This window comes from Astyanax mexicanus, chromosome 18 (genome assembly GCF_023375975.1).
Source record: "Astyanax mexicanus isolate ESR-SI-001 chromosome 18, AstMex3_surface, whole genome shotgun sequence".
NCBI lineage: Eukaryota > Metazoa > Chordata > Actinopteri > Characiformes > Acestrorhamphidae > Astyanax > Astyanax mexicanus.
Window position 1 is genome coordinate 5,819,431 of NC_064425.1, and position 12,073 is coordinate 5,831,503.

Consider the following 12,073-nt stretch of genomic DNA (forward strand, 5'->3'; position numbering starts at 1 on the left):
TTCCTCTCACCACCAAGGTATCTCTTGAGTGAAGGCTGAGCAAGGTCTTTATGCTGGTTCAACGTGCACCAGCTGGGACAGACCGGGGCTGCACACCATGGTGTGTGACAGACCCACGGTTCCCCTGCCTCCGCACTTTGCAATGTGTGTGTATATTATTACAGTACACACTGAAGAACCTACTTTAACAAACTTTGGTTCAAGCTGGAACCTTTTTTCAGGTTCCAAAATTAGATGTGTAAGCAGAAATGGAAAGTTTATTGTCTTTAACCCTCCTGTTATGTTCATTCGTCAGGAAAAGCAATACTGTTCCCGGGTCATTTTTGACCCGGTGCATGTTTAATTATCCAAAGGATGTCTGAAACCAAAAAAAAATCCTAAAAAGTAGTGTTAATATTTAATTACTAACTCCATTAACTCCATTATTAATTATTCTATTAATATTTAGCAATGCAATTGTGTTTGTTACCTCTAACAGGTTATGGTTCAATTAGGATAATTTACTCATTTTTCATTAAAAAATTCACGTTCAAACTATTTTTTTTTTTAAGTTTCACTATTTCATTACTTTTAAAAGACCAACATATAAAACACAAATTTTACATAACATTAAAGCTTAATATTGCAGTTTTGTTTTAGTTTTAGTTTTTGCAGGGGGTGGTTGCAAATATGTAAGATGTGAGAGAACCATTTTCATATTATATGTTGATTTTACTAAATAAGGCAAGCAGAAGAAGTTTCATACTGAAAAGAATACTTTTAGCAATTTTTATTAGATCTTCAAACTTTAAAACTGGTCAGTTTGACCCAGAACATAATAAGAGGTAGGGGTGGGTGATATGACCCTAAAATAATATCATGGTATTTAATAAAAAAATATTTTCAGAATACACTACTGCAACAATCTGAATTTTATCAGATTTGTAACAGAAATCAATGATCCAGAATGTCATGATACTAATAATACACTCCAAATATCTCCATATATCCAGGATTAAAGTTAAATAAATGATACTGGACAGATATAATTTGTCTCTAGTAGTTATATCTTGGAAAATGAGAACAAGGTGATTTTATTGTGCTAAAAACAGCAAAAAAGTTGTACCCTGATGTGATAATTAGGGGTGTTTGATATAGCACCATATTTCAGGGTATAATATCGTTAACGATATTCAAAAATGTTGGACAATTTGATTTGGCACGCCCCTAATAGGAGGTTTAAAAGGGTGTAATTCCTTTGTTACGATATTATGTTATCATTTAATTAGTGCCAAATTAGTAGTCTAACAATGCCAATAATATTATTTATCGCAATAATTTCTGGGACAAAATATCATTTGCAAAAAGATTTTATTATGACAGGCCTACCTGCACACAATATACCTACAATATGTTTCATGGCAATCCATTAACAGAGGATAATTGCCAGAATGCACACAGTGTCGCACAGCTTTAAAGCCTGACATTTGCTCTGAAAGGAAGGAAGTGTTATCTTGGCTCTCTGCTTTGCAGCTTTATTATCCTGGCAGGTGTGGGAAAGGTCACGTACACGTGTGTTCTTTGTGCCAAGGGACACGCAGATATCCAGTACTGTATCTGCAGTATATGTCACAAATCGTTTGCTGTAGATTTGCTGTCTTTGACTCAACTTCGGGGATATACCCCTTGAACTTCTGTTCCCGAGGCAACTCATTAAATCGAAGCAAATTAACTCATTTAGCTGCGCCGGTCCTTTGTCCCCAACAGAGTTCATAGCCGACTGACCTCATTCAATCAAATAAGAGCAGTCACGTCAGCGGACTAAACTGGAACTCGATTGGATGTGAGCATATTCAAACCATCACAGCTGTCCCCCCTCGTGCGATCATCACCAGCGTGAAAAGACACCCAAACGTGATACACGAGTGTGAAATCACTCTGCTACATTACTGAATGGGCGTCTGCGTGACCCAACGGAAAAAAAAACCTGTGCCTGTATTCATATAAAAGCCCCCTGATCCACAATCTGCTTATATCAGTGAAATAATCATACATATCACAGTGAAGTCTGATCCTAGATCAGCATTCTCAAGGTTTTTGTGACTGGGAATAATTTGAGCAAACAGGTCTTGAGGGGGAGGGGTGTGTGTGTGTGTGTGTGTGTTTGGGTTGTAATCTTCTGTTTTGTGTAGGCTAATGTCTGATCAGTGGGTGAGTGCAAATTGCATAGCTAATTTTGAATCTTGAAATTACTACAAGGACAAGGACTGTGTTTATTCTAAACACGTAGCTTAAAAAGAGCAGCTCTGCGCAGAAGAATCTTCTACTATGTCAAGAAAATAAAGCTGTCTCCAAAAAGTACAAAATACAGAAAATTGAAAACCTCTGGAATAATATAATTAAGAGGAAGGATGGGGAAGATGAATGATCACAAGCCATTAAACCACTCCTTTTTGCACCAGGAGTATAAGGCATAAAGTTATCCAAAAGCAGTGTGTAAGACTGGTGGAGGAGAACATGCCAAGATGCATAAAACTATGATTAAAAACCAGGGGAATTCCACCAAATATTAATTTCTGAACTACTAAAACTTTATGAATATATTTTATAATTTTGACAGACACAAACTATAGAGCGTTTCTAACAACTTTATGGACTTCGTTTGCTATTTTGCTGAATAAATGCAACGCAAAAAAAAAGCCTTTATTGATAAGAAGCAACATTTATATTACAGTAAAAATATCATTAATTCCCATTGGGGTCAAGCCCTAAATTGTGGAGATTAGTTCAGTAAATTTAGCTGAAAGGTAGCTCTAAAGAAGCAAAATAAAATTTCTGATTAACTGAGGGTGTAGACATTTTACCACAGATGGCCATGCAGCATCAGGAGGAGATGATTTAGCAACAAAAAAGTTAATTCTGTCCCCAAAAATAAAATAAAATGCACTATAAACAATTAAAAGTAAATCAAGTAAATACAAAAATATATACAAACTAGTATGCTTTCAAAAAATATTACAGTACAATATGTCACAGAACTAGATTCAACATTGTTTTTTCCTGAGGTAATATTTATATATAAATAAGACATATTTATTTTAGGAAGGTGACAATATTTAGATAATGTAGACTACAAAAAAATATTAAAAGTAAACATAGTAAATACCAAAATATACACAAATAGTCTGCTTTCAGAAATATCACAAAATATGTCACAGAACTAAATTCTACATACTTTTACTGAGGTAATATTTATTTATATGTAACTCAGGTAGTGTTTTTTTTGTACTTTATCCACCACCTATATTAAAAAAACACATGTTTTTGTACACAATGAAGAAAAACATTAGAATAAAAAGAGATTTAATACTATATTATTGGACAGTATATGTCAGGGCTAAGCTAATAATTCAGAAGTGAGACTCTTCTCTGTATGTTTTGTGTTTATAACCTGGTGAATAATAAAGTATATAAATATATGTAAAATACCTCAGTGTAGAGGAGCTGAGTGACTCAGGGGTGAGGAGGAGTATTAGCAGCTCTCTCTCTCTCTATTTCCCCCTCCTCCTCCTCCTCCCTCTCTTTTTCTACCCCTCTTTTCTCTGAGTGAGGAAATGAGTTGGATCCATTGACGGAGACAGCTGTTGAGCTCCTGCCACCGTTCAGCTCAGCGGTTCAGATCCCACCCCTCAGCCGGGGGAAGTGAACCCAGCGCCGGCTCAGAGTCCAGGCTTCACCCGGGGGACTAAACACAGACACGGCCGGGAGATAAAGCCCAGTTCAGAGGAGGAGAACTATCTTTAAGGACTACTTTACCGGATATAGTGTAACGTTAGCACCTGTGGAAGTGGTGCTCACGTGTTTCAACTCAAGCCTGGATCTGCTCAAATCTTCCTCTGATAATTTCATTTATTTAGTTTATCACAGAAACAGTAGGAGACAATGGAGAGACGCTGAGCAGCATTTCCATAACAAAGACACGCTATCACTGCCATTCACTTCAGCTCTGAATTTGCCTGTAAGGGAAAAATCCCACGTGGCTCATTTTTAAAGAGACAGTCTTCATTTATTTCTCTGTGGAGGATTAAAAAGAGACATGGCTGTTTGGATTTAGAAGTAAGTAAGTGAATGAATGGATGAATGAATGAATGGAGGAAAAATGTTGCATGTGTGTTGCTTACTTTTGTACTAAAATATATTACAAGTGTCTAATAGAAATTACATTACTTTTGCTCTTGTAGAAATACAGCTTTGTTAAAAAAAATAAGACACCACTTAAAAATTATGTTTTTCCTTGATTTTACCAAATTAAAAACCTCTGGAATATAATCAAGAGGAAGATGGATGATCACAAGCCATCAAACCAAACTGAACTGCTCGAATTTTTGCACTAGGAGTATAAGGCATAAAGTTATCCAAAAGCAGTGTGTAAGACTGGTGGAGGAGGACATGGCAAGATGCATGAAAAAAATATATTTTGAATTTGGGAGAAATGTTTTCCGTAGTTCATGTTTATTTTACTCAAACATATACCTATAAATAGCAAAATCAAAGAAATTGAAGTGGTCTCTTAAATTTTTCCAGAGCTGTATATGGAAATATCAGATATTTAGGCTGCACAATGCTGAAAAAAGTACATTATAACATTTTTGTTTCTGTGACATATCTGCAATATTTAAGAATATAAATGATATAATGAAATACGTGATGTTTGGCAGATCCAATCTGCTTCTGATAGATATGTCATGGAAGATTCCCAATAACATCAGAAAAGTGGTCACATTTTATTAAATTTGCTTAACACAAAATTGCACATCCTTTGATGCATCCATTGTAAGTATATATTTTGTGCAGTTCTGTCAAATGCATTTAATTATCATAGCACTCTTACTGAAACATTTTCTATGTTGGTATGTATTGATATGTAACGTTATATTGAATTCACTAAACTTTAGAGTGTATTAGATTTTAGTATGCCACATGAATGAGAAGCTGTATCAGCTGAAAGAACTTAAACCAAAACTGCCTTTTCTTTATTTTAAGATCAAAATGACTCAAATGTTACTACATAAAATACATTAAACCCACACTGGTCTGCTTTACTGTTTTTGCTATGGACCATAGATACAGCAATGTTGACAACTGAAAACTTGGCTTATAACCCTGGCCCACACTCTCAGTGCATTGCAGTGGCAGCGGAGTTTCGTTTTGGCATGGTGCTGTGTGCTTGTATACTGTTACACAGCTATTCCTGGTCAATGTGACCCAAGTGCTCTAATCCTCATTCTCTCTCTCAGCTCGGCTGCAGCACCCTAGAGTTTGCACAATCTGACAGTTTACTCAGCTTTATTTGTACATAGCTGTCTGAGTGGGAGCCTGAAAGTCTGTATGAGTTCCTTGTGGTAAGGCTTGACCTCAGGATTCTGGCGTTCCTGTGTGGTCAGGGAGGGACCTGAAATCTGTGTGTACACCTATTGACACCTACTGACAGAAAAGCACCAAGTTGGAGTCTTAAAGGTCTCATTCCATCGTTTTTAAATTCATTTTAAACAGTCTAGTTTTGGTCTCTAGTAGTTTTTGAGAAAAAAGTGCTCAGGTGTTTCTATTTAGCCCTGCTTTAGATCACTGAATAAGAGGTCTCTGAAGAAAGACTCCTACCAGCCTCCCCCCCACAGTCCTTTTTACAGCTCTAAAACTCAAAAGACAAAATGTTTTTAGAGATACAGCCTTAGTTAAAGATATATCACTCAGTGCTAGGTAAAGTTAACACTTAAACTTCCCTTAATTTCAAATTCGAGTGGCCCCGTGGCTGAGAAATGTCATTAATGCCGCGGTGCGAGTACAAGAAGAGACTGCCCGTCGCGACACCGGTCTCCCCGCAGCAGCATGAATAAACTAAGGCTAACGCTACTAACACTTTGATGATTTGGTGCTTGGGCAGTTTCACCACGTTGAAGGCTCAGAGTACGCTCTATATCATCAAAACTGACTCGAATGTCGCTATTTTTGACTAGTGTTCTGTCGAGTTGTGAAACGTAGAATCAACCGGAGATCCGATTTAAACCTACAGTTTAGCTAACGCTAACTAGCTCTGTAAACTGTGTAAACAGAGCTGTTAGCTCCTCCTTAGCTAAAACTCCTAATGCTGTAGCCCGGGTTCAGCTCTGGCTGTGGGCGGTCCTGAGCCGAGGTGGGCGAGGTCATAAAGTCACTGGTTGGCGTAGACAGCCTAACATCTCTCTGATCAACTCGTATTTCTGAGGATTTTCTATTAATAGCTACTGCAGACAAGGGAGGCTAAAGAACAGTTTCATATACAGCATCATGAACAACTCAGAGAGACCTATAGTATTATACAAAGAACGTCTTAGAAAAAACGCATACATGGTTGTTCCGGACAGGAATAAAATCACAGGGGACCCCCATAAAAGAGAAATTTCCCCAGAACCTCCTGAGAAACTAATCCCACCTAGATAGGGCTTTAATCTCCTCTTACATTGTGTTGAACTGTTATTTACCAATAAAAAAAATTAACCATGTACTTCCATTTTAATAGTGTACTCTAATGTTAACTGCGACCTTCCAATGTGGGGGATTGCAATACAGGCCTGACTTCAGCAAAGATTACTAATTCCCCTGTGCTAAACAGAACTAATAAAACTTAAAGTTAACATGTAAATTGAATCAGGTACACTTGACCAGGAACATCACAAACCTGTGCAGGAATACCTCCCTCCAGGACCAGAATTACCCACCCATGATCTAAGGGTCAAAAGCTGGGTTAGGCCGTGTCTGCATTGTTCAGTCGTGCCTGCTGTGCACTTGGCCCAGTCAGTGACCTGCTGGGTTTTGACTGGTTCTCTTTAGTCGTGGATGCTTTCCATACGCCGTAACACAAAATGCCATAGCAACCAGTGTGTGTGGTTTCTGTAGCCTTTTTTTGTTTGGAAGTCTCTTGACCAAGATGGGTCACTGCTCTTTTCCCTGCCCCACAGTTTCTTTTCTGGTTCTTCAAGACGTCTTTGCTAAGGCTGATTTTGGTATGAACCTATGTCCCATTACACAGGGGTATTGATTTTGTATATTGTGATATATCACAATTCAAAAGATCAAAAGATAACTGTCATATAAAAAGGAGACCAGATTAGAAATAAAAAAAAAAACAGAAATCTGAGGAAAAATTATATTTTTAAGCATTCAAAACAGTGGGATCTAAAGACAACTCTACTAGTGGCACATGTGTATGATGACTGACTTCTTTGATTGTTTTCTCAGTGTGTGTTTGCATGCAAATATAACCAGATGGTGCAAAAAAGTGTATTTTCCTTTTTGCAGCAATATTGAAAAAGTTGTAAAATGGACAGAATTACACACATTAAAAAAAGAATAAAAAAGATTCATATTTGATAGTAAAGTGGGCCTTTGTTTTTTCAATAAGATTATATTGGATGCTTGCAATTCACCACAGGTGGGAATAAGTTACTAAATTACAAGTCCCAAGTCTTGACACTCAAGTCCTGAGTCAATACAGCATCATGCAATTAATACAAAATTCTTTGGTTATGTGATTCAGCATTGCCGAGTAGCATCACAGCGCTAACGCTTGGAGGAAAGCGCAGCGACTCAGTTCTGATACATCAGCTCACAGATGCCTTGTGCTGATCGACATCATCCTAAGAGTGATGAGGAGAAAGAGTGACATCTACCCACCCAGAGAGAGCAAGGCCAGTTGTTCTCTCTCAGGGCTCTGGCAGCTGATGACAAGCTGCATGACCGGGATTTGAACCAGCGATTTCCCGATCAAAGTGGCAGTGCTTTAGTCTGCTGGACCACTTGGAGCCCACCCACCTAATCCTAGTTTTTGAGAGTAACCCTTCGAGGGGTAAAATTCTCCACCTACAAATTGGGACAACTCTTCAAGAACCCGTAGGTGACCCTGCCATTCTGATGTCATAGCAGTGAAGTGCTAAAGTATAATAGGATTGGGCCAAAATCCAAGTCAGTGAAGGTAATGTAAAAGTCACGTCGCAAGTCAAAGTGTCAAGGTGACCCAGAGTTTTCCGATATAATTACCCTAGTGCATATAAATGCATTGATTTTGCATGAAGGTGCAGTTACTCACACTCTTTATAAAGTGAGTGAAATATGCGATAAATAATTTTTGCACTCGCAGTTTAGCTCTTGGTATTAATATATGATAAAGTGATGTGGGCACCAGTTGTCACGTTGCTCTGCGGGCTCCTGACAGGCTGTAAGCAGATGCAGGGACCCTGTGTATTTGGAACAGGGCCCAAACAGCACTCTCTCTGATGAGTGCAGGTTTTAGAAGTTACAGCTGTGATAAGGAAAGACTCCTTTCAAGAATGTTTTAAGAGAGTGAATGAATGTGTGTCATTATTGCTGAGTTGAGTTGAGTTGAATTGGCGAATGGTCGGAGCAGCTTCCTGTTGAGTGTGCCAGTTCCTTGACACTTTCACGGCGTCTCTCAAACGGATGCATGGATTTTAATTATGAAGTTTGTGGTGGAAGTCATCTGTCAGTGCAGACGACTGTAATGCAGTGAAATTGGAGTCTGGCAGAGAGCCGAGGTGTGAAAACGTCCTGCATACAGGAAACGCATCATGAGGCTTAAAAACCAGTGGAAATGGAAGTGTCATTACTGTATGTGTCAGTGTGTAAGTGTATAGTATTATTGACTCTATCTAAATCCCACCAAGAACGTACAGTCAATATTAATATAACATCCCTTTTGTTTTTGCTGTATGGTTGTATAAATTACAACGAATAAACACATTATTATGTGAATTATTATAATTATAGAGGAATGCTAACCTTCACCTTAAAGAAATTTTTGTACAATTTTTAGACAGTGTTCTCTGATGTTGGATACAGGCTTTTCCCCATGTCTGCAGTGCTGCCTGTTTAAGCTGAATAATTATTTAAAGTGGTTAAATAACACACAATTGCATTTTAAATAATCATATCGCTATTTTCATTAAAACCAAAAATATCATCTTGGAATATGGCCGTGCCATCAGGGAAGAAATAATCCATTGATGGAATAACCTGGTCTATATTCAGTATATTCAGGTAGTCAGCTGACCTCATTCTTTCAGCACATACTGTTGCTGAACCTAAACCTGCAGACCAACTGTACCATCAACCAACCCCACATAATGTACTTACTTACATCCAGGTGGATAGTTCTTTTTTTTTATTAATTAATGGTATTTTAATTTCACTTAAAATACCATTATTGCACTCAAATATTTCTCATATTGTCTTTATTCTTAGCTGAGGTAAAGCTTAAGCTGTCCACCCTGTACAGTAAAATATCACAGTAATTACAATAATAATTATAGAAAATTAAAATGCAAGGTCAACATGATAGGTCAACCACATTTTCATCAAATGCCAATTTTCCACCAATTGCCTACTCTGTTGTGCAGCTTGCCATGACTGGAAAAAAAAGTAAAAAGTGACTAAGCTGTAAAACATAATTTTTGTGTAGTCTGAGGTCTTATAAATATGATAGAGCCAAAAAGGTTAAAAAACGTAATTTTGTAAAAGTTTGGAGTCGCCAAAAAAATTGCACAGTGTTCTGATAATAACCCAGTAGATAATTAGGCCTAATTTGCTGTTTGGACAGAACTTGCGTCTAGACGGCCAAAAGTGCTTCCATGTCTCTTTAGCTGGTCTGGCGTTTGCCAGAACTGTCTCAGTTTGCATGAACTGCTGTGTGCAGATGATCATATTATACAGAAACCCAGGAGACTGGTTGAGAGCTGCTGGCTGTGGTGGGTCTTTGGCTCACATGTAAGCAGACACTCATATCCAGAGCAGGAATCTGCAATGGGAAACTGACATAGTGTACAATAACCTTCCCCTGCCACTAAAATACCTGCGGTAAAACGATCTATAATAACTGGCAGAGTCTTCAGCGCTATAAACAATCATCAGGGGAAACACATACTATGTTTAACCTCCTCAGTTTAGAACTTGGAAATAGCTGAAGAATGTGTTCACCGGAACACTGAGAAAACACAGAGAAAACACTGCAGCTTTTATCTGTTTTAAATCAAATAGGTCATTTATGGAGGGAACTTGAATAGTGACAATATGTGAATTCCCCTATAGAACTGCACTGTGGAGCTCAGAGTGCTGTTAGTTATCTTTGACAGCTCTTCTGGGTTCTGCTACTCACTGTACTGGATTGAGTGATGCACTCTAGAAAGGGGTATCTGGTTATGAGTGTTAAGGGTGTTTGATCCGCTTCCTTTATTAGACATGTTTCTTTTACAAGTTGTACAAATATGTGTATTTTTAAGTCAGACAATGTGAAACAAAAGTTCAATACACAAAATGTGAAATTTAACACTGAGTTTAGTGGGTTTCTGCAGACATATTCATTTTGTGCCAACATGTTCATTTTGCTATCTGCAGCAGAATACTGTCTGCAGCAGAAAATTGCAAAACATGGGTCATATAGTCTGTCCAGCTCTTAGTATTGGCTAAATTATCAAGAATTAGGCTTGAAAGTGTCCAATACTAATGCATAACCATCTCTAAACTTACCTTTAAAGTTATTTCTTATCTTTAAATCTTTCAAGGGACCATATACAGCTCTAAATCAAATTGTTTTATTCTTTAAACTACAGACAACACTTCTCCCAAATTCCAAATAAAATATTGTCATTTAGAGCATTTATTTGCAGAAAATGAGAAATGACTGAAATAACAAAAAAGATGCAGAGCTTTCAGACCTCAAATAATGCAAAGAAAACAAGTTAAAATTCATAAAGTTTTAAGAGTTCAGAAATCAGTATTTGGTGGAATAACCCTTGTTTTTTAATCACAGTTTTCATGCATCTTGACATGTTCTCCTCCACCAGTCTTACACACTGCTTTTAGATAACTTTATGCCTTTACTCCTGATGCAAAAATTCAAGCAGTTCAGTTTGGTTTGATGGTTTGTGATCATCCATCTTCCTCTTGATTATATTCCAGAGGTTTTAAATTTGGTAAAATCAAAGAAACTCATCATTTTTAAGTGGTTTCTTATGTTTTTTCGGTGGAGAGCAGAGTTTCAGTATATTAGTGTGAGGATTGGGAGTATGAAAATGGGCTGACTGTAACAAGGACTAATCTTCAAGTTCCTCTTTTTGCCCTGTTTACAAGATTCAATTTTCTATTATATAGGCCATTAAATTCAACACAATTTCATTTCAAGAATTTGTGGACAAATACTTCTTGACTATTCCTCGTGATTTAGTTCTGAGATGTAAAAGGCTCGGCTGTAAGACTTGTTTATTAAAAGCCACATAAAATTATATGGTTGCTTCAGTCGTTTTACAAGCCCACGCTTTTTTCATCAGTCTGTTCACATTTAACAGGGTAGATATTGCGTGACAGTCTTTTTATCTGAGGAAGCTTTGCAGCAGCAGCGCTGTGGTTTATTAGAGGCCTGAGTGCTTTTGGGATGTAGTAATATACGACGGCACAGGAGTGAATTGCTCCTACCTCAGCAGGTATGATGATTCATGACTCCATTAAACGCCCTCATCTCTCACAGCACTGTCTCTGTATTCAGATTAATGCCTTACACCACCACGCTCGGTAAATCCACTGTGAAAACCCACACATTTACAGAGAATTAGGGTGAATCCATCAACTGGGCCAACTGAGGGCCAGCGGTGATTACGCAGGATTGAGTGTTGGGGGCAGAGTGCAGATGCTCCAGAGCTCTGGAGGACCTGTCAGTTTTGGTCAGCTCATGACTAGGACTGCTTCTTGAAAATTGACCAGTCATATAACCAGTCGGAGAGAGTAAAACACATGAAATTGACATTTTTATGACAAATTATACAACCGTTATTTCCGACCTCACTTGAGAAGTGTTCTAGCCGTGATTATATTTGTGATAACATCACAGCCTTCTCACACTAAACTTGGCGCATACACACAGGACAGTTTAAAATCATCACCTCCAGCGGCACCAGCAGCAGCATTAGCTTAGCACAGGCTAGCGCCCAGCCACGGCACGCTCGCCCGCAGCGCTGGCTCGTCTTTTGTGGAAAAAGGGAAAGAAAATCGC

At 38.0% G+C, this 12,073-nt stretch overlaps 1 protein-coding gene and 1 long non-coding RNA gene across 16 annotated transcripts in view; one reads left to right on the plus strand and one right to left on the minus strand.

Annotated features, from left to right (window-relative positions):
- Window positions 1–3,551, minus strand: part of LOC125782619 (uncharacterized) — a 50,301-nt gene extending 46,750 nt beyond the window's left edge. Inside the window, exon 1 of the long non-coding RNA XR_007425341.1 lies at window positions 3,469–3,551. This is a non-coding gene — a long non-coding RNA (uncharacterized LOC125782619). The remainder of the gene's footprint in view (window positions 1–3,468) is intronic.
- phldb1b (pleckstrin homology-like domain, family B, member 1b) overlaps window positions 1–12,073 on the plus strand; it is a 171,998-nt gene that overhangs the window by 46,806 nt on the left and 113,119 nt on the right. Inside the window, exon 1 of one of the 15 annotated variants that reach the window (XM_049467235.1) lies at window positions 3,623–4,095. The exons of the other annotated variants lie outside the window; for them this stretch is intronic. The gene's annotated coding sequence lies outside the window, so the exon portion shown is untranslated. Of the gene's footprint in view, window positions 1–3,622; window positions 4,096–12,073 lie in introns of those variants that run through there. 15 annotated transcript variants of the gene reach the window in all.